The 26,312-nt window shown below is 40.8% G+C and overlaps 1 long non-coding RNA gene across 2 annotated transcripts; it reads left to right on the top strand.

Moving 5' to 3' along the window:
- Positions 1–237: 237 nt before the first annotated feature.
- On the top strand, positions 238–19,976 carry LOC143657459 (uncharacterized). Of its 2 annotated transcripts, none has more exons than XR_013162858.1 (3): positions 238–1,516; positions 2,124–2,297; positions 3,912–5,687. It is a non-coding gene; the product is annotated as an uncharacterized LOC143657459 (long non-coding RNA). The 2 variants fall into 2 exon arrangements; XR_013162857.1 differs by lacking the exon at positions 3,912–5,687 and adding an exon at positions 16,172–19,976 and having other exon boundaries at positions 239–1,516.
- Positions 19,977–26,312: the final 6,336 nt, after the last annotated feature.

The raw sequence follows: 26,312 nt of genomic DNA, 5'->3' as shown, positions 1-26,312 counted from the left end.
AATGGCAGATAGTTCCCGCCCCATCCAGAGAAGAGAGATTACGTATAGGCTAACTGGGCAATAAAACCGCGAGGTGCTTGGACTGGGCACCCGTGAGTCTCTCTAACCCTGACTAAACAACCTATCAGAATCTTCTTCCCGCCTTGGGTGGAAAAGAGTACTAAATTTCTTGTGGCAAGAGAGAGCTCATTGGGCCGCATCGGAGGAAGCAGGACAAAATGTCACTTCCGGACATGCTGTGCGCCCCTGTGATTTTTCCCGGTAGTCTTTGCGTTTTGCCTTCGCTCTGCAGGGGAACTGGAAGGCCTGTTGGGCGGAAAATCTTGATTGGCATGAGTTCAAGCCAATCATTGCTCACCGGGAAAGTTTTCCCCAGTAGCTGGATGGTAGCGATCAGGGTAGCGAGCCTCAATTATACTAGAGTGTCGGTTGCCGTGACTGCTGGCAACCTCCTGACCTTGGAGCTTCAGACCATGGCAAAAGGCCACAGTAACAGTTATACTCCAGGGAAGGCCTGAAGAATCTCCCTCAGGAGCCCAAGTTGGGGACGTAGTATTGAAGCGCCGAGGGAGGTGAAAGAGGAGAAGAGAGGCAGGCACTGTTCGGTTCCGCCCGCGGAACAGAGTAACTGAGGTTTTACTGCTGGTGCTGGGCGGGCGGAATCCCTGCTGGAGAGCACTTCAAGGCCTTGGACCTCACGCCTTCACTTTGTTTCGAGTCCATTTGCATTAGAGTACGGTCTAGATGCTGAGCACTAGTTTATCTGCTCCTGTCTCACTCAACACTTTGAGTGCCTTAATACATAGATCAAACCTGAACAGCCTAAGAAAAGAATTAACTTTAGCTTTCACACAAAATGGCAGTGGAATGGGAGGAACAAAACTTACCAAACAAAGGATTGCAAAACCAGCTCAAACCGATCTCCTGGGCAGGGGAGGGAGAGGGCCTCTGATGTAAGTCTAAAATTGGCGCCAGAGCTTACATTGATAAGGACAAGTTTAAACAAGCAAATAACCAGGGTCACTGGAGTGTAAAAAATATTCAAAAGCGGGAACTTACAGCAGGAAATTTGAATTAGACTACTTGGATAGGCTGTAACCTTTGGAGCATCCAATCAGTGGAGAACAGGGGAGGGACCTGCTTGCTAGGTTTAGGGAATAAATGCTGCTTCCCATTGCTTGGCAGGCCAGCCACCATATTTCAGTTGTGCACCTGTTCTTGCAAGATCGTGAATAAATTGTTTCCTTCTTCACAATCGGGTGAGAATTCATCTTTCAGTACAGCTTTCTTTCCAGCAACTTTGGGGCTCATCCGGGATCCGAAGCTTTGAGGGGGACCCCTGGGGTGGATGAAGGCACACCCCGCTGATTGAGCAGTCTTGGACTCTACCATTGGAGGTCCACTTCTAACAGCCAGGAGTACCTGAGACCAGATGCTTAGATCTGCCAATTGTGAACAAGAAAAGGGGAAGGAAATATCTGCCTCAGATACCGGACAACTCTGTGCATGGACCAAGGTAAGAAGAAAAGATGATGTTATTGCTTTTGTGGTTGGAAAATTCTGATGATCTGATGTTGAGTGTTTGTGCATGAGATGTGTAACATACTACACGAAGTGAGTGTGAAGTCCCAATCCACAGTTCCGTTCTCCTGCGAGGGAAAGGGACTGAGACAGACAAGGTGAAATGGAGCTGAGAGAAGGAAACCCAGACAAGACTCAGAATGGGCAATAGAGGCAGTTGGCCAGCCAGGGAAATAGGGAAGGAGTTGCCTATAAAGTCCCCTGGGAACATTCCCCTGGATCACCCATTAGGAAGAATGTTACAATATTACCGATAGTGATCAGACCAAGAGAAAGGACAAAAAAGAAATGATTAAATATTGTCACACTTCTACAGAAGAAAGCATTTTGCTGCCCAATTTTTTCTGACCAAAATACAGGGCAGATGATGATTGGCCCTGTGCCGACATAATGCTTCTCCACAGAGGAGTCTGATTATGCTATGTATTGGCTAAAGGAAAGGGGGACTACTCTCTATCCTGTAAAGATGAAAACTCCAGACCTAGAGACTAAAGCCTGGGATTCTTTATAGAGTCTTCCACCGCCCTGTGCTTCTCCCCCAGGGCAGGGACTGTTGGACCTGGAAGACCCAATGGAATCAACCCACGTCCGGAAGAACCGGAGGGCCGCTTGGGGCCAACTGCTCCACCTGTTACAACCCAACAATTGAGGAAGGAATTGGAACAGTGTACGAAAAACACAAATTTTCCATTTCCAGAGTCGCTTGAGGAAAAAGGGTGAGAGAACGTAGACGCACTGAGTCCCTCTGCCCTCTGAGAGAAGCACCTATTGGACCAGGGGAAATCAGTTATGTAAATGCCCCATTGACCAGGACAGAAGTAAGGAATGGCAAGAAGGAGATGGATTATTAACGAATGATCTAGTGGGCTAGCTGAATGACCAGATCAATTTTTAAGCCCCAGTTTATATAGCTGGCCTGAACTTACGTCCATCCTAAATATCCTATTTACTGAATAGGAAAGGGGAATGGTGAGGGGGTGACTATGAAGGAATGAGAGAGGCAGCACCTACCTGGACATGGGGTGATGGCAGCAAAGCAAAAATTCCCCAATATAGATCACAGGTAAGATAATAATAACCAAAAAAGTAGAGCATAGATGAAGGATCTTAGAGATATCATTATACAGGGGATAAAACTGGCTGTACCCAAATCTCAGAACTTAAATAGGACATTTGAGGTGACTCAAGAAAAAGATGAGATTCCCTTTGCTTACCTGCAACGGTTGAGAGACCAGATAAGGAAATACCAGGACTGAGCCCTGATAGTCCTGTGGCCCAAGGAATGCTAAAGGTCAGTTATGTAAAGGGATCTTGGCCTGACATTCAGAAAAAGATCCAGAAAATAGATGGTTGGGTAGATAAAATACTACAAGAGTTACTGACAGAGTCTCAGAAAGTGTTTGTGAGAAGGGAAGAGGAAAAGCAGAAGCAAAAAGCTAAAGTCATGATGAGCCTGGTTAACCACATGGCCAAGAAGAGATTCAAGACAAAGCAGGGAGGAGAGAGGCAGAAGTGAGATAGAGAAACAGTCTGGGCCAGATGGGATAAATGTGCGAGGTGGGTACAGGACCTGGCAAGTTGTTATCACTGTGGGAAACCTGGTCATTTCAAAAGGGAGTGCCCGAGTTTAAAGAAAGAAGGTCAAGTGATACCAGTGATAAATTTTGAAGACTAGGGGGTGGTCAGTGGCTCCTCGTCTGAAGGTCCCACTAAGAGCCTTTAGAAAATCTGAAGGTGGGCCCATATCAGGAAGAAATTACATTTTTCATAGACACTCAGGCAGCTCGATCTTCTGTAAACCATATATTAAAGAGGATCAGTTTCTCCAGTAGCTCCCTCACAGTTTGGGAAGGGATTGGTCCATGGGGAATTAATAAAACAAGTATTAACTTAACTACTCTTACCAAGGGAAATATTGGTGGTACACATAAACGGACACCAGAAAGGCCATACCTTTGAGATGAAGGGCAATAGGTTCGCAGATGAAAAGGATAAGGAAGCTTCCCTTTGTCCCTTGTCAAGGTTAATAGTTCTTATACCCTCCATTCCCAAAGAAGTAGAAGTCCCCATATTCTCTGAGAAGGAAATGAAAGAGCTGAACAATTGGGATCAAACTCAGATAATCAGGAGAGATCGGTCCTCCCAGATGGCAGACAGATGTTGAATAAACAAGTAATGAGGGAAATATTAGCAGTCTTACATCAAGGAAGTCACTAGGGAGTACAGGACATGTGTGATCTGGTGTATTAGTTAGGGTTCTCTAGAGAAACAGAATCAACAGGGAACACTTGCAAATATAAAATTTATGAAAGTGTCTCACGTGACCGTAGGAACGCAGAGTCCAAAATCCACAGGGCAGGCTCCGAAGCCGATGACTCCAATGGATGGCCTGGATGAACTCCACAGGAGAGGCTCACCAGCCAAAGCAGGAATGCAATCTGTCTCCTCTGAGTCCTCCTTAAAAGGCTTCCCATGATTGGATTTAGCATCACTAATTGCAGAAGACACTCCCCTTTGGCTGATTACAAATGGAATCAGCTGTGGATGTAGCTGACGTGATCATGACCTAATCCTATGAAATGTCCTCATTGCAACAGACAGGCCAGCACTTGCCCAATCAGATGAACAGGTACCACAACTTGGCCAAGTTGACACCTGTCCCTAACCATGACATCTGGTTATTAAATATTTTGGGTGTGTGGACATCTACACTGTAGCTGAACAAATATGTGGATGATACATAATTTGCCAAAAAGTCAATAAAAAGGTTTTAAGGAAACAAGTTCAAGGCAGAAGGGAACCAGGCCTTAGACCTTTTCAGAGTACTCAAGTTGATTACACCAAAATGCCTCCAGTAGGACAACTAAAATATATTCTGGTTCTTGAAGACCATCTAACAGGGTGGTTGGAGGCATATCCTCTAGCCTCTGCCCTGGCATCAGGATCTTCCAAGATTATCCTTGAATAAATTGTTCCCCACTATGGGTTGGTAGAAAATATCGATTCCGACAATGGTAACCACTTTCCCTCCTGTGTGCTGCAAGGTATTCGAAGCTTAAGTGTTGCATGGGATTTCCACACACCCTGGCATCTGCCATCCTCAGGAAGGGTAGAAAGAATGAATCAGACCTTAAAGAAACATCTTTCTAAACTAGTCTTAGAAACCAAGTTACTGTGGACTAAGTGTGTACCCATAGCTCTGCTAAGAATTAGAATTGCCCCTAGAAAAGTATTAAGGCTCTCCCCCTATGAGATGCTCTTTGGCTTGCCTTTTCCTAGGAAAACTAGAGATCTCCCTTCCTTAGGTTCAAAGGACCTCTTTCCTAAGAATTATATACTGGCTTTGTCCTCCTCTCTGTCATCCCTCAGACACCGTGGCTTGCTGGCCCAGACCCTGCCTCATGAATTTGCTGTCCATTGACACCAACCAAGCAGTTGGGTCCTAATCAAATTGTAGAAAGAGTCCAAACTCCAACTGGCCGGGGAAAGACCCTACTAAGTTCTGTTGATAACTGACACGGCCATCCAGATGGTAGAGAAAGGCTGGACACACTACTCCCGAGTGAAAGGACCGGTACCTGAGCTGGACGATTAGTATCCAACAACATAATTCGATTCCTGGGAAATAACTCCAACTTCAGACCCTTTAAAGATTACTTTAAGGAGACAATAGCTAGAAGGGAAAGAAAAAGGGGGGTGGGGTCTGAATTTTATATTTTAATCTCACATAGTTAATAATGACCCTGGTCAGAAAGTCTTACCAAGGAAGACAGATGAGAGATTTAAGGCTCAATTTAAAAATGAAAATAGTTATACTAGCTATCATGTTCCAAATTCAGGATGCAACAACCCCATCAGATTGGTGGTGAATGTAACCAAAGGTTTAGAGTTCCAAACTGTACAGTTTTATGCTCACCAAGTAATAAATTGTGGAGACTTGGGGAATCAATGGCAAGTAAGAGGAGAAAACAAGTATCTGTATCCAGAACCAGTAGGGGGATTACAGTCAAGGCTCTCCTTGCTCCTTCAGGGATGATATACAGTGGACTACCCAGTTTCAAGGGTGGACGGTGAACATGGGATTAATTTCACAGACCTGGAGGCCATTAAAGGACAAAATAAACTTTTATAAAGGAACCACTCCATCAAATTACAAAGATCTTCAGTGTAGCCTAGTGGTGATAATCATCAAGAAAGCAGATAAATGTCCAGGGGTGGGGGGGCACAGAAATGCTGTGGTTAGAATAAATGGGATGGAGGTAGACATTCCTGGAAAAGACCCTCGGGGAAAGCTCAGGATACAAGTACTCTTCCCGACACCCACAATTCCCTCTCCAGTTAGCTCTTCTGTAGCACCCAAGGAGATCCAACTGGGGGCTAAATTCCACAATTCAAAGTGATCCCACAGTTGTCAAGGTACTCAAAGCAAAATATTTGAAACAAACCAAGGAGATAGAGACAGGGTATGGAGATACAAATGGCTGGATAGATGGATTAAATATACAGTCCAGAGCCTAAAAAGCAACTGTTATGCTTGTGGAACAGGGCAACCCACTGCCCTTGTCATGCCCTTTCCAGTGGATATGGAGAAACATGAAGATCAGTTCAAATACATGGTACTCCTTTTTGAGAATACTACTGTTAGAGAAGGTTGTAGTATGTTGTTCTTTCTTTCCCTCCAGTCAGGAGAAGAAACACCAGAGCCATACCAGTTCCCAAACCACTCTGCCTGTCTTTCTAGATGGGGAAAAGAGCTCCAGGATCTTAGGACCATGGCCTTGTGTACCCACGTGTAGGATGTGACTGAGGATAGTATTGGCAGTTTCTCCAATTTAATCATACCCCAAGCAGACCTTGGTGGTTTTGTAAAAGGACACTCTCCCAGCTATTACCTAAGAAGTGGAGAGGGACCTATGCTCTGGTTCAATTGGCTATTCCATTTACCCTGGCACTTGAAAAAGAAGAGGAGATGAAATCTAGGGGAAAAAAAGGAAAGAAGCCCATTAAACCCACTTGGTTCTTTTGATGACTGAATCTATTTACACAGCATGGGAGTACCACGGGGAATCTTAGATGAGTTTTCAGCTAGAAATCATATAGCTCCAGGATTTGAGTCATCACTATTTTGGTGGGTCACAATTAATAAAAATGTGGATTGGATTAATTGTATATATTATAATTAGTAAAGAGTCATCAACCACATCAGAGATGCAATGAAAGGCATCACAGAACAGCCAGATGCTACTAGCTGAATGATATGGGAAAATAGGATGGCCCTAGGTATGGAGTGTGTGGTTTTGAAAGGATTATGTACCCTAGAAAAGCCATGTTTTAATCCTGATCCAATCTTGTGGGAGCAAACTCCTTTTAATCCCTATTCAGCACTGTAGGTTGGAAGCTTGATTAGGTTATCTCCATGGAGATGTGACTCACCCAATTGTGGGTATTAACCTTTGGATTGGAGGGAGATGCGACTCTACTCATTCTAGGTGGGTTTTGATTAGTTTGCTGGAATCCTTTAAAAGAAGCATTTTGGAGAAAGCTTGAGAATGACAACAGGGCCAGGAGAACCACAGAGCACACACAGCCAGAGACATTCAGAGATGAATCCCCCTAGGGGAGCTTCATGAAAGAAGAAGCCATGAGAGAAAACTAGTAGATGTCACCATGTTTGCCATGTGACTTTCTAGTTAAGAGAGAAACCCTGAACGACATCAGCCTTTCTTGAGTGAAGGTAATCCTTTTTTGGTGCCTTGATTTGAACATTTTTATAGATTTATTGCAATTGGGACTTTTTTTTTTTTTTTGGCCTTAGAACTGTGTATTAGTTAGGGTTCTCTAGAGAAACAGAATCAACAGGAAAACATTCATGAATATAAAATTTATAAAAGTGTCTCACGTAACCGCAGGAACGCAGAGTCCAAAATCCGCAGAGTAGGCTGTGAAGCCAACAATTCTGATGGGGGTTCTGGATGAACTCCACAGGAGAGGCTCACCAGCCAAAACAGGAAGCGCCTGTCTCTTCTGAATTCTCCTTATAAGACTTTCAATGATGAGATTAAGCATCACTCATTGCAGAAGACACACCCCTTTGGCTGGTTACAAATGGAATCAACTGTGGATGCAGCTGACATGATCATGATTTAATTCTATGAAATGTCCTCATCCCAACAGACAAGCCAGTACCTGCCCAACCAATACTTGGCCAAGTTGACACATGAACCTGACCATGACAGTCCACCTCTTGTCAACTTGGCAACTATACATACCACTTTAAACCATACCTAATTTCTAAATGAAAAACAATAAAACACACTTTTTTTTCTTTCATCTAACAATACTCAACTGTCCTGCATAACTGGAAACACATTAAATCTCTCCAGAATAGGGTGCAAATCCTTGGGTAATATTCATTCTTAAACTTGATATCTGACAACTTAAATAGTATAACAGGAACAAAACAGCATTGCATTCCTTGTTTCTGTAACTGATCACATAGTTGAAGTTCATATTTATCACTACCTTCTTCCACTACCCATTCCATGTTCCCTTTACCCTCAGCAAGCACTTCAGCTGGCAGTGGTTCTTTGTCTGGTGGGGTGACCCAAACCTTCATTCCTGAAGTTTCAGAGCCATTAGTCCTGGATTGCGTTGTTGCAGTTTTCCATTGATTTTAATCACAGGGCATGGTAGTACTAAAAGATGCCGTAGGGGATCTCCTATATTGCAAGAAAACTATTCTTTACCTCCATTATATAGTTGCAGTCCTACTTCCTCCTGATAGTCAGGGTCATTTACCCCAGACAATAATGTAATCCCCTTCTTGGCTTGTTGATCCAGTGGCATAAATAGCCCAAAGTGACCAGGTGGCAGTCTTAACTTCCAGTTCAGTGGAATCATTGTTGTTTCTCCTGGAGGAAGCACTCCCCATTTTGGAACTAAAACCTGTACACCAGCAGAGCTCAGGGTCGCAGGGACAGGAAGCAAAAATTTTCCTAGTGGATCATTAGAGGTAATAGTGAGTGGTACCACTCCCATTTCCACCCCTTGGTTCCTGGGCCCATGGATCCTGGCTATGGGAGAAACAGCACCATACAGTGGATGCTGATTCAGAGCATACACAGCTTCCTGGAGAACATTACCCCAGCCTTTCAAGATATTGCCACCTAGTTGGCACCGTAATTGAGTTTTCAAAAGGCCATTCTACCGTTCTATCAATCCAGCTGCTTCTGGATGATGGGGAACATGGTAAGACCAAAGAATTCCATGAATATGTGCCCATTCCTGCACTTCATTTGCTGTGAAGTGTGTTCCTTGATGAGAAGCAATGCTATGTGGAATACCATGACGATGGATAAGGCATTCTGTAAGCCCATGGATGGTAGTTTTGGCAGAAGCATTGCATGCGGGGAAAGCAAACCCATATCCAGAGTATGTGTCTATTCCAGTTAGAACAAATTACTGCCCCTTCCATGAAGGGAGTGGTCCAATGTAATCAAGCTGCTGCCATGTAGCTGGCTGGTCACCTTGGGGAATACTGCCATATCAGGGGCTGAGTGTGGGTCTCTGCTGCTGGCAGATTGGGCACTCAGCAGTGGCTGTAGCCAGGTCAGCCTTGGTAAGTGGAAGTCCATGTTGCTGAGCCCATGCATGCATAACCTCCATCCCTACCACCATGACCACTTTGTTCATGAGCCCACTGGGCAATGACAGGAATTGCTGGGGAAAAAGGCTGACTGGTATCTACAGAACGAGTCTTCTTATCCACTTCATTATTAAAATCTTCCTCTGCTGAAGTCACCCTCTGGTGTGCATTCACATGGAACACAAATATCTTCATGTTTTTAGCCCACTCAGAAATGTCTATCCACATACTTCTTCCCCAGACCTCTTTGTCACCAATTTTCCAATTATGGTCTTTCCAAGTCCCTGACAACCCAGCCAAACCATTAGCAACAGCTCATGAGTCAGTATACAAATGCACCTCTGGCCAGTTTTCCTTCCAAGCAAAATGAACAACCAGGTGCACTACTCGAAGTTCTGCCCACTGGGAGGATTTCCCCTCACCATTGTCCTTCAAGGACACCCCAGAAAGGGGTTGTAATGCTGCAGCTGTCCACTTTCGGGTGGAACCTGCATATTGTGCTGAACCATCTGTAAACCAGGCCAGAGTTTTCTCTTCCTCAGTCAATTCACTATAAGGAACTCCCCCAGAGGCAATAGCTCTGGTCTGGGAAAGAGAAGGTAATGTGGCAGGAGTGGAAACCATGGGCATTTGGGCCACTTCTTCATGTAACTTACTTGTGCCTTCAGGACCTGCTCTGGCTCTATCTCGTATATACCATTTCCATTTTACAATAGAGTGCTGCTGCACACGCCCAACTTTATGGCTTGGTGGGTCAGACAACACCCAGCTCGTGATAGGCAACTCAGGTCGCATGATAACTTGGTGGCCCATGGTTAAGTGTTCAGTCTCTACTAAGGCCCAGTAGCAGGCCAAAAGCTGTTTCTCAAAAGGAGAGTAGTTATCTGCAACAGATGGTAAGGCTTTGCTCCAAAATCCTAAGGGTCTGCGTTGTGATTCTATAGGGACCTGCCAAAGGCTCCAGACAGCATCTCTAATTGCCACTGACACTTCCAGCACCATTGGATCTGCTGGATCATATGGCCCAAGTGGCAGAGCAGGTTGTACAGCAGCCTGGACCTGTCGCAGAGGTCCAGGCTCTTGGTCAGGTCCCCACTCAAAATTAGCAGTTTTTCTGGTCACTTAATAAATGAGCCAGAGTAACACACCGAAATGAGGAATATGTTTTTTGCCAAAATCCAAAAAGGCCAACTAGGCATTATGCCTCTTTTTTGGTCATAGGAGGGGCCGGATGCAGCAACTTATCCTTCACCTAAGAAGGGATATCTCAACATGCCCCATACCACTGGATACCTAGAAATTTCACTGAGGTGGAAGGCCCCTGTATTTTTGTTGGATTTATCTCCCATCTGACACGCAAATGCCTTACCAGTAAATCTAGAGTAGTTGCTACTTCTTGCTCAGTAGGTCCAATCAACATGATATCATCAATATAATGGACCAGTGTGATGTCTCATGGGAGGGAGAAACGATCAAGGTCTCTGCGGACGAGATTATGACATAGGGCTGGAGAGTTGATATACCCCTGAGGTAGGACAGCGAAAGTATGTTGCTGACCTTGCCAGCTGAAAGCAAACTGTTTTTGGTGGTCCTTACTAATAGCTATTGAGAAAAAAGCATTTGCCAGATCAATAGCTGCATACCAGGTACCAGGGGATGTATTGATTTGCTCAAGCAATGATACCACATCTGGAACAGCAGCTGCAATTGGAGTTACCACCTGGTTGAGCTTACGATAATCCACTGTCATTCTCCAAGACCCATCTCTTTTTTTGCACAGGAAAAATAGGAAAGTTGAATGGGGATGTGGTGGGACTCACCATCCCTGCATCCTTCAAGTCATTAAGAGTGGCAGTAATATCTGCAATCCCTCCAGGAATATGGTATTGCTTCTGATTTACTATTTTGTTAGGTAGGGGAAGTTCTAATGGCTTCCACCTGGACTTTCTCACCAAAATAGCCCTCACTGCACGAGTTAGAGAGCCAATGTGGGGATTCTGCCAGTTGCACAGTATGTCTATACCAATTATACATTCTGGAACTGGGGAAGTAACTACAGAATGGGTCCAGGGGCCCACTGAACCCACTGTGAGATGGACCTGACCTAAAATTCCATTGATCACCTGGCCTCCATAAGCCCCCACTTTGACTGGTGGACCAGAGTGATGTTTGGGGTTCCCTGGAATTATTGTCACTTCTGAACCAGTGTCTAATAATCCCAGAAATATCTGATCATTTCCTTTTCCCCAGTGCACAGTTACCCTGGTAAAAGGCCATTGGTCTCCTTGGGGAAGGCTTGGAGGAAGATTAACAGTATAAATTTGTGGCAGTGTAACAGGGTTCTCCCCCAAAGGGACCTTGCCTCCCCTTCATTCAAGGGGCTCTGGGTCTGTAAACTGTTTCAAGTCTGGAAATTGATTAAGGGACTGTGACTCTGTGTTTTTGTAATTCAGGTTAGACTTCTGTTCACTTGACCTAGAACTCTTGTTTATACAGCTTGAACAAGAATTTAGTAGACTGCCCTTCTATTGTATTTCTAGGTACCCCATGATTTACTAGCCAATGCCACAAATCTCTGCATGTCATATAATTTTGACGCGTGCTTTGAGTTTGCTGTCTATTATAATAGCCACATCTACCCTGTCTTTGACGATTAAGTGCTGCCACCTGGCTTCTGCCAACTTGGGATCCTGTCATCCCCATTGTGTTTAAAGATTCCAGCTTACTGACAGCAGTTTCTACAGTAATGTCTGACTTACAGAGAAGTGTAACTATTCAGGGATTCTGGTGCTAGTCTCACAAATTTATTTCTCACTGGTCTGGGAAAAGGTGCATCCTCCGGACATTCCTGGAGTGTAAGAGCAGGCTTTGCATGATAAATCCACTTAACATTCCAATCTCTCTAAGCCTCTGGATCCACCCATCTACATTATACCAGGGCAGTTCTGGCATTTCAACCTCAGGTAATGTTGGCCACCTTTTGATCCATGTTTCAACCAACTATCCAAACAAACTGTTAATACCTTTTCTAACCACTTGAGCTATAACATCGAATGCAGAATCTCTGCTTAGTGGGCCCATATCAATAAATTCAGCCTGATCCAGCCTTATATTCCTCCCACCATTATCCCACACTCTTAAAATCCATTGCCACACATATTCCCCTGATATCTGTCTATATAAATTGGAAAACTCACACAGTTGTTTTGGAGTATAACGTACCTCCTCATGTGTGATACTTTGTACCTCACCTTTAGGGGCCTGTTGGGACTTTTGTCTAGTTATAGGTCTGAAGAAAATGAAGGGTGGGGGGGGGTCATGAAAAGAATTAGAAATATCTTCCTAGCCATGTGCTTCAGGGCCTTTGTTTGCAGTTTCATCTGGTGAGACAGGATTAATCACTCTAGGGCTAATCCCTTCAGGAGGGGGTTGGGTGGCCAACTCTTCAAGGCAGGCTAGAGGTTGGGGGGTTATGTCCACAGGGCAAACTATTACAGGGTTATCTAGAGAAGACTCAGCATGATCTAGGGTTTCAACTTTACCCCCAACATCATTATCAATCCATATGTCATCATCCCATTTTTCAGGGTCGTACTCCTTTCCAATCAATGCCCTCCCTTTAACGGTAGACACCATGCAAGATTGAGATTTCAGTTTACATTGTAAAGTTGCTACTCTAACAATAAGATTCTGAGTCTGATTTTCAGAGATCTCAAGTCTATGGCTACAGGAAATAAGATTTTCCTTCAGGACACTCGTAGAAACACCTCCATCTTTCAGACAGCACTTAAGCTTCTCGTTTGAAGACTTAAGCCCATCCCTTTCACCCCTTAATGTAGCCAGTGTATCTAACAACAACCAACCAACATCTCTATACCTCTTATTCCTACAAAACTCTGTAAAGGTGTCAAAAACATTATCCCGCAGAGCCTGGCTTCATACAAGTGAATATTGGGAGACTCGAATAGTGATATTTTGACCACCTCTTTTGCCAACTCACTCCATGGACTGGGAGTGTCACTCTGATTATGGGATCCAGGGTCCTTAGTGGCTTCGAGTCCAATCAGAGTAGAAAACCATGCATAAAAACCCATTTTTAAGATTCTGTTCTTAAGAACCACTCCTGGTACCAAGATGTATTAGTTAGGGTTCTCTAGAGAAACAGAATCAACAGGGAACACTCACAAATATAAAATTTATAAAAGTGTCTCACATGACCGCGGGAACACAGAGTCCAAACTCCGCAGAGTAGGGTGTGAAGCCGACAATTCCGATGGAGGGTCTGGACGAACTCCACAGGAGAGGCTCACCAGCCAAAACAGGAAGAGCCTGTCTCTTCTGAATCCTCCTTATAAGGCTTTCAGTGATTAGATTAAGCATCAATCATTGCAGAAGACACGCCCCTTTGGCTGATTACAAATGGAATCAGCTGTGGATGCAGCTGACATGATCATGATTTAATTCTATGAAATGTCCTCATTGCAACAGACAAGCCAGTACTTGCCCAACCACCACTTGGCCAAGTTGACACATGAACCTGACCATGACAGACTATAAACTTGCAACTTAATAAATTCACCTTTTTAAAAGCCATTCCGTTTCTGGTATATTGCATTTTGGCAGCTAGCATACTAGAACATTGTGCTAGCTGGAAAGAGAGGTATTTGTGTTATGATCAGAGGTAGCTGCTGTATAGTCATCCCCAGTTATACAGCCCAGATGGTACTATCACTAGAGCTTTGCAAGGCTTAATGGCCTTATCTGAGGAATTAGTGGAAAATTCAGGCATTGATAACACTCTAACAGGATGGTTAGAAAGCTGGTTTGGGAAATGGAAAGGGGTGGCACTGTCCATCTTAATGTCTTTAATCATTGTAGCTGGGGTACTCACAGCTCTTGGATGTTGCATTATCCCATGCACCCTAGGGTTAACTGAGAGACTCACTGAGGCTGCTATAACCAAGCAAATGCCTGTTCAGTACAGGCAAAATAATTTCTACCACTTGATCTAGTTTGCTAGCTGCAGAAATGCAATATACCAGAAATGGAATGGCTTTTTTTAAAGGGAAATTTAATAAGTTACAGTTCTAAGGCCATAAAAATGTCCCAATTAAAACTAATATATAGAAATGTCCAATCTCAGGCATCCAGGGAAAGATATCTTGATTCAAGAAGGCCAGTGAAGTTCAGGGTTTCTCAAGTAGAAAGGCGCATGGCAGACATGTCAAGGTTTCTCTCTCATCTTGAAAGGCACATGGCAAACATGGTGTCATCTTCTAGCTTCTTCTCTAGGCCTCCTGTTCATTTTCCTTCTTCAGCTCCAAAGGTCACTAGCTGATAGACTCTCTGCTTCCGTGGCTATGTCATCATGTCCTCCTCCTCTACTCTTTCAAAATCTCCAAAGTCACTGGCTGGTAAACTCTGTACTTCTTGGTTTTGAAGCTTCTCCAAAATGCTTCCTCTTTTTAAGGATTCCAATAAACTAATCAAGACCCACCTGGAATGGGTGGAGACAAGTCTCCACCTAATCAAGTTTAATACCCACACTTGATTGAGTCACATCTCCATGGAGGTGATCTAATTAAAGTTTCCAACATACAGTACTGAATAGGGATTAGAAGAAATGGCTGCCTTGACAAAATGGGATTAGTATTAAAACATGGCTTTTCTAGGTACATAAATCCTTTAAACCAACACACCCTCTTAAAAAGGAAGATCCCTATGATGAAGAATGTGAAAAAGCTCTTAGCAAGTTTGAAAAAAAAAAAAACTTGAATGTGAAAACTAAAAACGTTAAAAGGAAAGAGGAGGAATTTGTAAGAATAGAATTAAGTTTAGCTTTCACGCAAAATAGCATGGAATGAGAGAAACGAAACTTACTAAAAAAAGGTTTGCAAAACCAGCTCTGACCAATCTCATGGTTGGGAGTGAGAGGTCCTCTGACATAAGCCTAAAATTGGCACCAGATCCTATACAAATAAGAACAAGTTTAAATAAGTAAAGGACCAGGGTCACAGGAACATAAAACATATTCAAAAACAAGAACTTTTGTGAAATTTGAATTAGTTAGACTACTCAGATAGGCTATAATCTCTGGAGTATCCATTCAGCAGAGAAAGGAGAGGGACCTGTGTGCTAGGCTAGGAGAATAAATGTTGCTACTTCCCATCGCTTGGCATGCCAGCCACCATATTTTGTTTGCATGCCTATTCTTGCAAGTTTGTAAATAAGTTCTTTTTTCTTCTCCACAGTCAGTGAGCATTTACTCTCAGGTACAACTTTCTTTCCAACAGTAAAACAGTGATTCTCAGTCAGAAAAATACTCATACACCTCTGTGATTTAAATGTGAACTCAGAATTGTTTTGTAAAAAAAATCTTTTTACAAAAAATTCTATTTTTGCAAACATCTAATTTGATAGGGCTACCAATCTACAAAAGATAACACTTTACTGATGAGGAAACTCAGGTGAAAAATGTATAAAGATCCTCCCAAGATCATACGGAAAGTGACTGAGCCAAGACTTTTTGACCAATCACTCTCTTAAGATTCAGGATTATAAACTTAGGCCTTCAGTTCAGAAAACTTTTCATTTATTATTAATAAATCCACATCACTAGTCAGATAGTCGATGCACATACCATTAGGCCACTCCGTGGGTGACCAGATATGTCCATGGACACTAAACTGGTAACTTCTGACCTCATTCCTATAACCGAGTCTAGCCACATTAGCCAAGTCTTTGATTGTTGGAAAATTTGGATAAATAGAATTGGGGGGGGGGGGGGTCCTGGATGGACTACCAAGGGAGAAGAAAAGGCTCTAAGAGACATTATTGGGACATATGAAAAAAATTTGAATATAGACTGTTTATATCCATGTTAAATTTCTTGGTGTTGGTAACTGCTGTTAAAATGACTTCATAAGTGAATATCCTTGTTCTTAGGTAATGTGCATGACTATCAAGTGTCCAAGGAACATAATGTATTCAACTTACACTCAAGTGTTCAGAAAAAATGGATGGACCTGTTTCAAAATAAAAAGTTACCAAAACAACAACAAAAAGATAATTTACCCTTCAAGATGCAATAGACTGTAGCTGACTTTTCCACATCAATATCAGAAGCCAGAAGATAACAGCAAGATATCTGAAAGGTGCAGAAAGAGAATAAGGTTGAAGTTAGAAATCTCCACCTAATTAAAATATCTTTCAAGATTGAAGACTAAATAAAGACATTTCAGACAAAAGCCGAGTGAATGCTCCACCAGCAGATAAATGTTAAGGAATGTCTAAAGGCTGGTTTTTGTTTGTTTGTTTGTTTGTTTTGAGAAAGAAAACAACATTCCCAGGGTTTTAATAAGGAATGATGAATTTAAAAAATGGCAAATATGTGGGTAAAGCAAAATAGACTTTCTATTAAAAAAATTACATTTTTATACTTAGAAATATATTTGATTAAAATACACAGCTCTTTGATTTATTTACTTTTGGGAAATGTTTCATTGCATTTCATTGTGTGTTCTGGTTTGCTAGCTGCCAGAATGCAACACACCAGAAACGGATTGGCTTTTAATAAAAGGGGATTTATTTTGTTAGTTCTTCAGAGGAAAGGCAGCTAACTTTCCACTGAGGTTCTTTCTTACGTGGGAAGGCACAGGATGGTCTCTGCCGGCCTTTTCTCCAGGTCCCTGGGTTTCACCAACTTTCCCCAGGGTGATTTCTTTCTGCATCTCCAAAGGCCTGGGCTGAGCTGCGAGTGCTGAGATGAGGAATGCCAAGCTGCTTGGGCTGTGCTACGTTGTGGTCTCTCATTTAAGCACCAGCCAATTAAGTCAAACATCCTTCATTGCAGCAGGCACGCCTCCTAGCTGACTGCAGATGTAAATCAGCAACAGATGGGGTTCACATACCATTGGCTCATGTCTGCAGCAACAAAACTAGGTATGCTCACCTGGCCAAGTTGACAACTGAATCTAACTACCACACTGTGCAATAAATCATTCCCAAAAATAGTGAATTAAATAACTGCAACCAGTTTATTGTCTTCTCTCATGGTTCTGTGGGTTCATGGGGCTCAGCTAAGTGATTCTTACTGAGAGTGTCCCATAAAGACACAGTCACATACCTGGAGCAAGCATGTCCAAGGTGTGCACATTGAAGCATTTGTTGTGCAAACATTTGTTGCTGGCTGTTGACTGCGACCTCAGCTGGGGTTGTAAGAAAACCTGCATATGGCCTCTACATACTCTTTGACTTCCTCATGTGGAAGTGGGTTCCAAAACAAGTGTCCCAAGGAAGTAGATAGGAAGTAGAAGCTGATAGTTTTGGGGCCATGAACTGGCACAGAATCACTTTTCTTTTATTCTGTTAATGCCATCAGAACTGGATTGATGGGAGGAAAGTCATGTAATTGGTGGGGGGGCATGTTTTAAAACTTCAAAAATTCATAATTTGACCACAAATTATTTAAGGGGACCACAAATAACCTTAACTAATCTGACCACAAATTATTTATATTCTTACCATATGCAAAATAAACTCACTCTCAACACCCCTGCAAAATTCTCATTGCAAGATAGCATCAGTCTCAGGCTTAAGGTTCAGGATCTTGTGAGGTCCTGGGGAAGTTGAGGCTGTTTGGGGGCAGTCTCTTGAGTACAGCTTCTGGAATAATTCCTCAACAGATGAAGATTTGTGAATTAAAAATACAAGTGAAAATCAAAAGAAAAAAAACAGGAAAAATTTAAAAAAATAAAAACCAAACAAAGACAAGTGATCTGCCCAGCGACCACTGTATACATCATATACAATTGTGATACAAGCATAGGGAACTGATTTAGACATTTTCATCTGAAAGGTGGTGAAGTTGGAGACACATAGCAGTTGCTGGTCCATAGAAATTCTGAAATCCAGTTGGGTAAATGTTATCTTTTTTTTTTTAAGGGTTAAATATCTTTAATCTCTTCACTGTGGCATTATGAAGAATGCAAAAATGACACAAGCTTTTCCTGCCTGAACAAAGGTTTCTGACCCTCTAGAGAGGGATCTACAAGTTTTCACACCTTGATATAGTTACCAGATCCAAGGATCTCTAACCAAGGTTTAGAGACTAGGTTCTGTTGCTCTACTCAAATTTGAACAACTGAACTTATATGAATGTGAGGCAAAAACGAAAACACAAAATTTTAAAATGTAATATAAGAGATAACTATCGAGCAAATCACTTATATATTGTATTATTCAGGGTTTTCTAGGGAAATGGAACCAACAAAATATATCTAAATATTTTGAGGTCTTTATAAGAATCGTCTCACATGGCCATTGGGAAGGACAAGTACAAATTCTGTAGAGCAGGCCACAATCTGGGAACTCTAGTTAAGGTTTTCAATGAATTCCCCAGGAGAAGCTGGTTGACTGAATTAGAGATGGAAACTCTTTCTTTTGACTGCTAAAATCATTTCTTTTAAAGCCTTCAACTGATTTGATGAGACTTCTGTCATTGTTGAAGGCAATATCCTCAGTTGAGTGTAGATGTAGTCAGCCATAAATGCAATCAACTTACTGATTATTTAATTCCATAAAATGTCCTCACAGTAACAATCAGACAGTGCTTGCTTGCCCAAACAAATGGATACCAAAAATTGGCCAAGTTGACACATAAACTTAAGCATCACAGTCCATCCCTTGTCAGCTTGGCAGCCATACACATCACCTTAAACCATACTTAATCTCTAAATAAAAGCAGTAACAGTCATATTTTTTTGCCTAACAAAACAATTATAATAACCCTCTTCTTGAGGCCTTCCAACTTCCTCTGTCTTATTCCAAATCCAACGCCACAGGCTTTAAGTTTTTATAATGGTAACACCCAATTCCAGTTACCAAAATCTGTTTCAGTTATCTACTCTAACATAACAAATCACCCTAAAAATTAGGGACTTAAAACAATAACAATAAAATAATTGTTATCTCTCATGGTTATAGCACTTAACTGGGACCACATGAGCTATTCTTCCTCAGAGTCTCTCATGTAATTGTAGTTGGGCAGAGCTGGGGCTGCAGTCATCTTAAAGGCATCTATGCTCACATGACTGGTGACTGATGCCAGCTTTCAACAGAGCTCAGCTAGGTTGTCAACTGGAACATTTTTGCCTAGCCTCTGCATATAGGATGGGCTTCCTCAGTGTGGCAGCTGAATTTCAAGAGCAAGCATCTCGAAAGACAGGAAGTGCAAGATTCCAGATGTAAACCCTGTGTGTGGGAACTGCCACAGCATCACTTCTGTCACATTTCCAAGCAGTGGTAGAGTCCAGTTATAAGCAAGGAGACAGATCCCACCATTCGATAAGGGATCTATCAAGGAATCTGGGGGTCATATTTTAAAACTGAATACCACCACAAATATGGTGTCTTTTAAAAAATACCTTCAGCAAGGGTAAATGGAGTTAGTGTTCTTTCTTCTTACATTGTTGGAATCATAGCTAAGGTTTAACATTAGATTTCAATAAGACAAGGATGTATGTTGCATTTTCTAGGATAATAACTTAATGAATAGGCAAAGGAGATATAAATTTCAAATTCATGGAAAGGGGAGAAAAAAATACTAAAAAAAAATTTAATTTCCAGCTAATCCAGAAGAAGACAAGAGAGCAAAGAATAAAACACAAATAAAGTAAGACAAATAAAAAGTATGTAAGATGATGAAGAGGATATATTTAAACCAAATATATAAATAATTATGCAAACATAAAATTTTTAGAAGTTGTATAATTTTAGCTTTTATATGTTGGTCGATAATACACTTTAATTTAATTTCTGTATATGGTGTGAGGTAAGGGCCAAGGATAAATTTTTTTCCTATCAATATCTGATTGTCTCAGGAACACTTGTTAAAAAAATTTTCCTTTCCACATTGAACTACTTTCATCATTTCATGGAAAATTAATTGATCATATAAACTTGGGTCTATTTCTGATCTCTATTGTGTGTCACTGATCTTTTACTTTACTCTTACACCAATACCACACTAGGTTGATTGCTGTAGATTTAAGCAATTCTTGAAATAATATAGTGCAACTCCTTCATAGCTATTCTAGATTTTTTGCATACAAATATAAATTTTAAAATCAACTTGTCAGTTATTACCAAGAAGTCTGGGATTTTGATTAGGATTGCATGGACTCTATAGATCAATTTGTGGGGAACTGGCATCTTTATAATGAAATCAATGCAATTGCATGTCTAACCATATATTTAGATCTTTTTAAATTGCTCTCAGCAATATTTTTGTCCTTTTGAATGTATAGGTCTTGCTTGTATTTTGTTACATTTATTATTAAATATTTTATAGTTTTTGTGTTAGCATAAATGGTATTCTTATTTCATTTCCAATTTTTTGTGTGTCTAATATAAAGAAACAGCACTGAATTTATCTCATTGTTTCTGTTGGCCAGGAAGTTTGGTCAGTTTAGCTGCATTATTCCGGAGCAGGATCTCTCATAAGTTTGCAGTCCAGATCTCAATTGGGCTGCATTAAGAGCTGACAAATAGAAGGCTCACCTGCCATGTGGGAGATCTGGGTTCAATTCCAAGCATATGCACCCCTGCCCGCAAAAATGAAATAAAATAACTGATCAGCTTCCAAGCTCACTTGCATGGTTGTTGGCCAGAAGCCTCAGTGCCTCAACATGTTGGCCTCTCCACAAGGCTGTCTGAATGTCCTCAAAATATGCCAGTGGGTGCATGAAGATAGATCAATAAAAGTATTTTTTAATTAAAAAAAGTGCCAGTTGGCATCCCCAAGGGAAGTGAAACAAGAAAGAGAAAAATATACCTTTTCTATCTAAACCACACATTGTCATTCCTGCTTTACTCCAATTCATTATAAGCAAGCCACTCAGTCCAGTCCTAATTCAAGGAAAGAGGAATTAGATTTCATCTTTTGAATGGGGAGTAACAGACTTTGTGGATATATTTTTAACTACCACACCTCATTCATCTTTATAACCTAATAATTTTTAAAGACAATAAACAACACAATTAGACCAGAGAAATAAATAGTGATATAAAACCAGGAAAGCATAGGGTAACAATTACTGTTTATAGATCACATGTTCATATACCTGAAAATCCCTAGAATCAATTAAAACTTCAGTAGGACAGTGCCATATACAGTGAATAGTCATAAATCAATAGCCTTCATATAAACAAACAGGTTTGAAAATATAATGGAAGACAAAATTTACCAGATTTTAAAAGATAAAATGCCTAGGAACTAATCAAATATGAAATATAAAGTACTATATATTGAAACTTAAAAAATTCTGAGCATGAATTCAAAGCAAAATGGAATTGTATTAGAAGTACTAGCTGGAGCAATTAGACAGGAGAAAGAAATACACAGGCATCCAAATAGGAAAGGAAGAACTAAAACTTTCATTATTTGCAGATGACATGATCCTATACTTAGAAAACCCTGAGAAATATACAGCAAAACTACTTGAGCTAATAAACAAATTCAGCAAAGTGGCAGGATACAAGATTAATGTACAAAAATCAGTAATGTGGGTGGGCCACAGTGGCTCAGCAGGTAGACTTCTTGCCTGCCATGCTGGAGACCTGGGTTAAATTCCTGGTGCCTGCCCATGCAAAAAAAAAAAATCAGTAATGTTTTTGTCATAAGCAATGACCTATCTGAGGTAACAACTAAGGGAAAAAAAATCTATTCAGAATAACGACCAGAAGAATTAGGTATCTAGGAATAAGTCTAACCAGAGATGTCAAGGATTTATACACAGAAAATTACAAAAAAATGCTAAAAAATTAAAAATGACCTAAATAGATGGAAAGATATTCCATGCTAATGGATAAGAAGGTTGAATATCATCAAGATATCAATTCTACCCAAACTGATCTACAGATTCAATGCAATACCAATAAAAATACCAACAACCTACTCTGAAGACTTGGAAAAGCTGGTTATCAAATTTATATGTAAGGGAAAGAGACCCCAAATAGCTAAAGATATCCTAAAAAAGAAGAGCAAACTGGGAGGTCTAACACTTCCTGACTTTAAAACATACTATAAAGCCACAATGGTCAAAACAGCATGGTACTGGCACAAAGATAGAAAGACTAACCAGTGGAATAGAATCAAAAGTGCAGAGATTGACCACCAGTTCTACGGATATTTGATATTTGATAAGGTCCCAAATCCACTGAATTGAAACAGAATAGTCTTTTCAATAAATAGGCATGGAAGAACTGGATCTCAATGGTGAAAAGAATGAAAGAGGAGCCCTACCTTACTCCCTATACAAAAATTAATTCAAAATGGATGAAAGACCCAACCAAATGTAAGAGCCAGTACCTTAAAACTTGTAGAAAAAAATATAGGGAAACATCTTCAAGATCTAGTAATAGGAGGTAGTTTCTTAAATTTTATACCTAAACCACAAGCTGCAAAAGACAAAGTAGACAAATAGGAACTCCTTAACATCAAGAGCTTCTGTGCCTCAAAGGACTTTGTTAAAAAGGTGAAGAAGCAGCTAACTCAATGGGAGAAAATATACAAAAAACATATATTGGATAAAGGCTTGAAATCCTGTGTGCATAAAGAAATTATATAGCTCAACAACAAAAGAACAAACAACCCAATGATAAAATGGGCAGAGGAAATGAATAGGTACTGTTTTTGAAGAGCAAATACAGATGGCTAAAAAGCACATGAAGAGCTGCTCATCTTCATTGGCTTCATTTCAAGGGAAATGCAGATTAAGATGACAATGAGATACCACCTCACATGTGTAAGAATGGTTGCTATTAAACAAACAGGAAACTATAAATGTTGAAGAAGATGCAAAGAAATTGAAACAGTTATTCACTGTTGGTGGTAATGTAAAATGGTTCAGCTGCTGTGGAAGTCAGTTTGGCAATTCCTCAGAAAACAAATATTGAGTTGTTCTATGCCCAGCAATACAATACTGGTATAAACCCAGAAGAGTTGAGGACACTGCTATGAACTGATATTTCCACACTGATGTTCATAGTGGCGCTATTCATAGTTGCCAAGAAATGGAAACGATCCAGGTGCCCATCAAAAGACAAGTGGATGAACAAAATGTCGTATATACATATGATGGAATATTATGCTGCATTTAGACAAAATGATGTCCCAAAGCATATGATAATGTGGATGAACCTTGAGGACATAATGCTAAGTGAAATAGGTCAGACACAAAAGGACAGATTACTGTATGATTCCATTATTTTGACTCTGATAAAGCCACCAGTGTTTTGGAACAGCTAGATGGAAAAGTCTGAAATGAGGGCATGGTAGCCCATGACAAACTCTGAGACCAGTTCTGTAGCTGCTGCCTTGAAAACTATTGCTTCCTTCTTTCTTTTCTTTGTATATATATATGTTATATTTTACAACATATATATTGTTGTAAACATATATATATAACACCAAGACTGGTGTGCTGGTTCGAAATGATGTATGTACCCTAGAAAAGCCATGTTTTAATCTTAATCCCATTTTGTAAAGGCAGCCATTTCTTCTAATCCCTATTCAGTATTGTATGCTCGAAACTGTAATTAGATCTTCTCCCTGGAGGTGTGATTTAATCAAGAGTGGTTGTTAAACTGGATTAGCTGGATGTGTGTCTCCACCCATTTGGGTGGGTCTTGATTAGTTTCTGAAGTCCTATAAAAGAGGAAACATTTTGGAGAATGAGAGCGATTTGGAGAGAGCAGAGGATGCTGCAGCACCACGAAGCAGAGATTCCACAAGCCAGTGACCTTTGGGGATGAACAAGGAAAATGCCTCCAGGGGATATTCAGGAGAGAAAGCTAGCAGATGATGCTGTGTTCGCCACATGGCTTTCCAGATGAGAGAGAAACCCTGACCCTATTTGTCATGTGCCTTCTCACTTGAGAGAGAAACCCTGAACTTCATCGGCCTTCTTGAACTGAGGTATCTTTCCCTGGATGCCTTAGATTGGAGATTTGTATAGACTTGCTTTAATTGGGACATTTTCTCAACTTTAGAACTGTAAACTAGCAACTTATTAAATTCCCCTTTTAAAAAGCCGTTCCATCCCTGGTATATTGCATTCCAGCAGCTAACAAACTAGAACAAATGGTAAAACAAACAAAAAAACAAAAAAGCATAGACAGCTATAGTGATATTAGATAAAACAAATTCCTGAAATAAAAAACACACAATGAATATACAGCCTTGAATATTATAATAACAGTAGTTCTCTCTAAGGTAATCATAAATTTAATATGATTCCAATAAAGTAATAATATAATTTTTATTTAATTGGACAAACTGATTCTAAGACCGAAAAGTAAATTAGAAAAATTAGCCAAGAAATTTTTGAAAAAGAAGAGTTAGAAAATATTAAAGCAGATCTCTGGTAAGGGTACCTAGGTGGGCACAAATCTTTAAAAATATACTCAAAAGAAAATGAAGGACTTCCAAGGAAGAGGCAGAGTAAAGAGATCCAGGAATCCATCCTTCCACCAAAATGACTACTGAACAGGCAGGAACTCTCTGAGACAACTGTTCTAGGGTTCCTGAAGCCAGAATACTCTACAGCATCCAGGAAAGATTAGGAGAAAGAGGCTGATAAACAATGGTGGAGAAGAGTGATTGCCACAGTCATTGCTTATCCCCTACTCTTGTGGTGGGCTATTTGGGGATCCAGTTCTGGTTAGCTCACTGTAGCTTGAAAGGGATATAAAAATCTTCTTCATCAAGGATATGGGTGGGCCTGGCTAATCACCAATCATGGATTTTGATTAATAAGAATAGATTGCTGGGTCCTGGCTCTGAGGTACTGTTTCAACCTACCTCAAGCAGAGACAACAGCAGCCATTGTTTCAACCATGCCCAGAGCTTATCACGGGCTACCATGCCCTCACTTCAAATTTTTCATCTAGCTGCTCCAAAACACTGGTAGCTTTATAAGAGTCATAATAATGGAATCATATAGTATCTATCCTTTTGTATCTGACCTATTTCACTCAGCATTATGTCCTCAAGGTTCATCCACACTGTTATATGTTTTGGGACATCATTTTGTCTAAATGCTGCATAATATGCCATTCCAACAGTTATGAAGGCAGGGAGAGACAATGATGCAGTGCTTCCTTTGTGCCTACATGGAACGATGAACTGATGGGCTGCATTTGTTAGGTAGGCCAAGAAAGCACAGCTTTTGGCATCCATCCTGATCTGCTCTTCAGAGCACTTTGGAGCTGGGTGAGCACCCTTCTTGGGTCCCTACCCTGTTTTGGCTGGAAATACTGACTTGGGAAAGTCCTCTCCAAGGTTACCCTCCTCCCAGAATCTGCCCTACAGGCAAAAGCAGTTAGAGAGAACAAAAGGAGTGTAAAAAACCATAGAGGCAAAACAAAGACAGAATAGATCAAGATTCTTGAAGAAGGAAGAGAGTAAAGGAAAATTTCTCCTGGAATTGAAACAATTACATAAAAAGGGCAATCTTAAAAATTATACCTTATATCTAGGGCAAGAAACAGATGAAAAGCTGAAAAAATCTAATCAGTTAAATACAGGATATTCAAAAGGTCTAGAGTAAGTTGTACCAAGCATCAAAGAATAGCCTTAACACAAGGCCAAATAACAATAAAACCCTATGCAAGAGAGAGAAATTAACCTACAGAGTAGGTTAATCAGATGCCAAGCAAAAATTACAAGCCATACTAAGAAACAGGAAGATATGGCCTAGTCAAGGGAATAAATCAAAACTTCAGATGTGACATAGATTTGAAACAATTAATCAAAGATATTCAATCAATTCAAGAAAATAAAGCAAAATATGGCTAAAGAGATAAAGGATGTTAAGAAGACAATCTACAAGCATGAAGAAGTATTTGAAAGTATAAAGAAACTTTGGGCGGGCCATGGTGGTTCAGCAGGCAGAGTTTTCTCCTGCCATGCCAGAGACCCAGGTTCGATTCACGGTGTTTGCCCATGCAAAAAAAAAAAAAAAAAAAAGAGAGAAACATAAAAGAAATTATAGGATTAAAGTCACTGTAAGGAGATTGAAAATAG

Source organism: Tamandua tetradactyla, chromosome 15, assembly GCF_023851605.1.
Source record: "Tamandua tetradactyla isolate mTamTet1 chromosome 15, mTamTet1.pri, whole genome shotgun sequence".
In the NCBI taxonomy this organism is placed as follows: Eukaryota; Metazoa; Chordata; class Mammalia; order Pilosa; family Myrmecophagidae; genus Tamandua; species Tamandua tetradactyla.
Note: the sequence above shows the minus strand (reverse complement) of the source record. Positions and strands in the feature narration are given on the sequence as shown.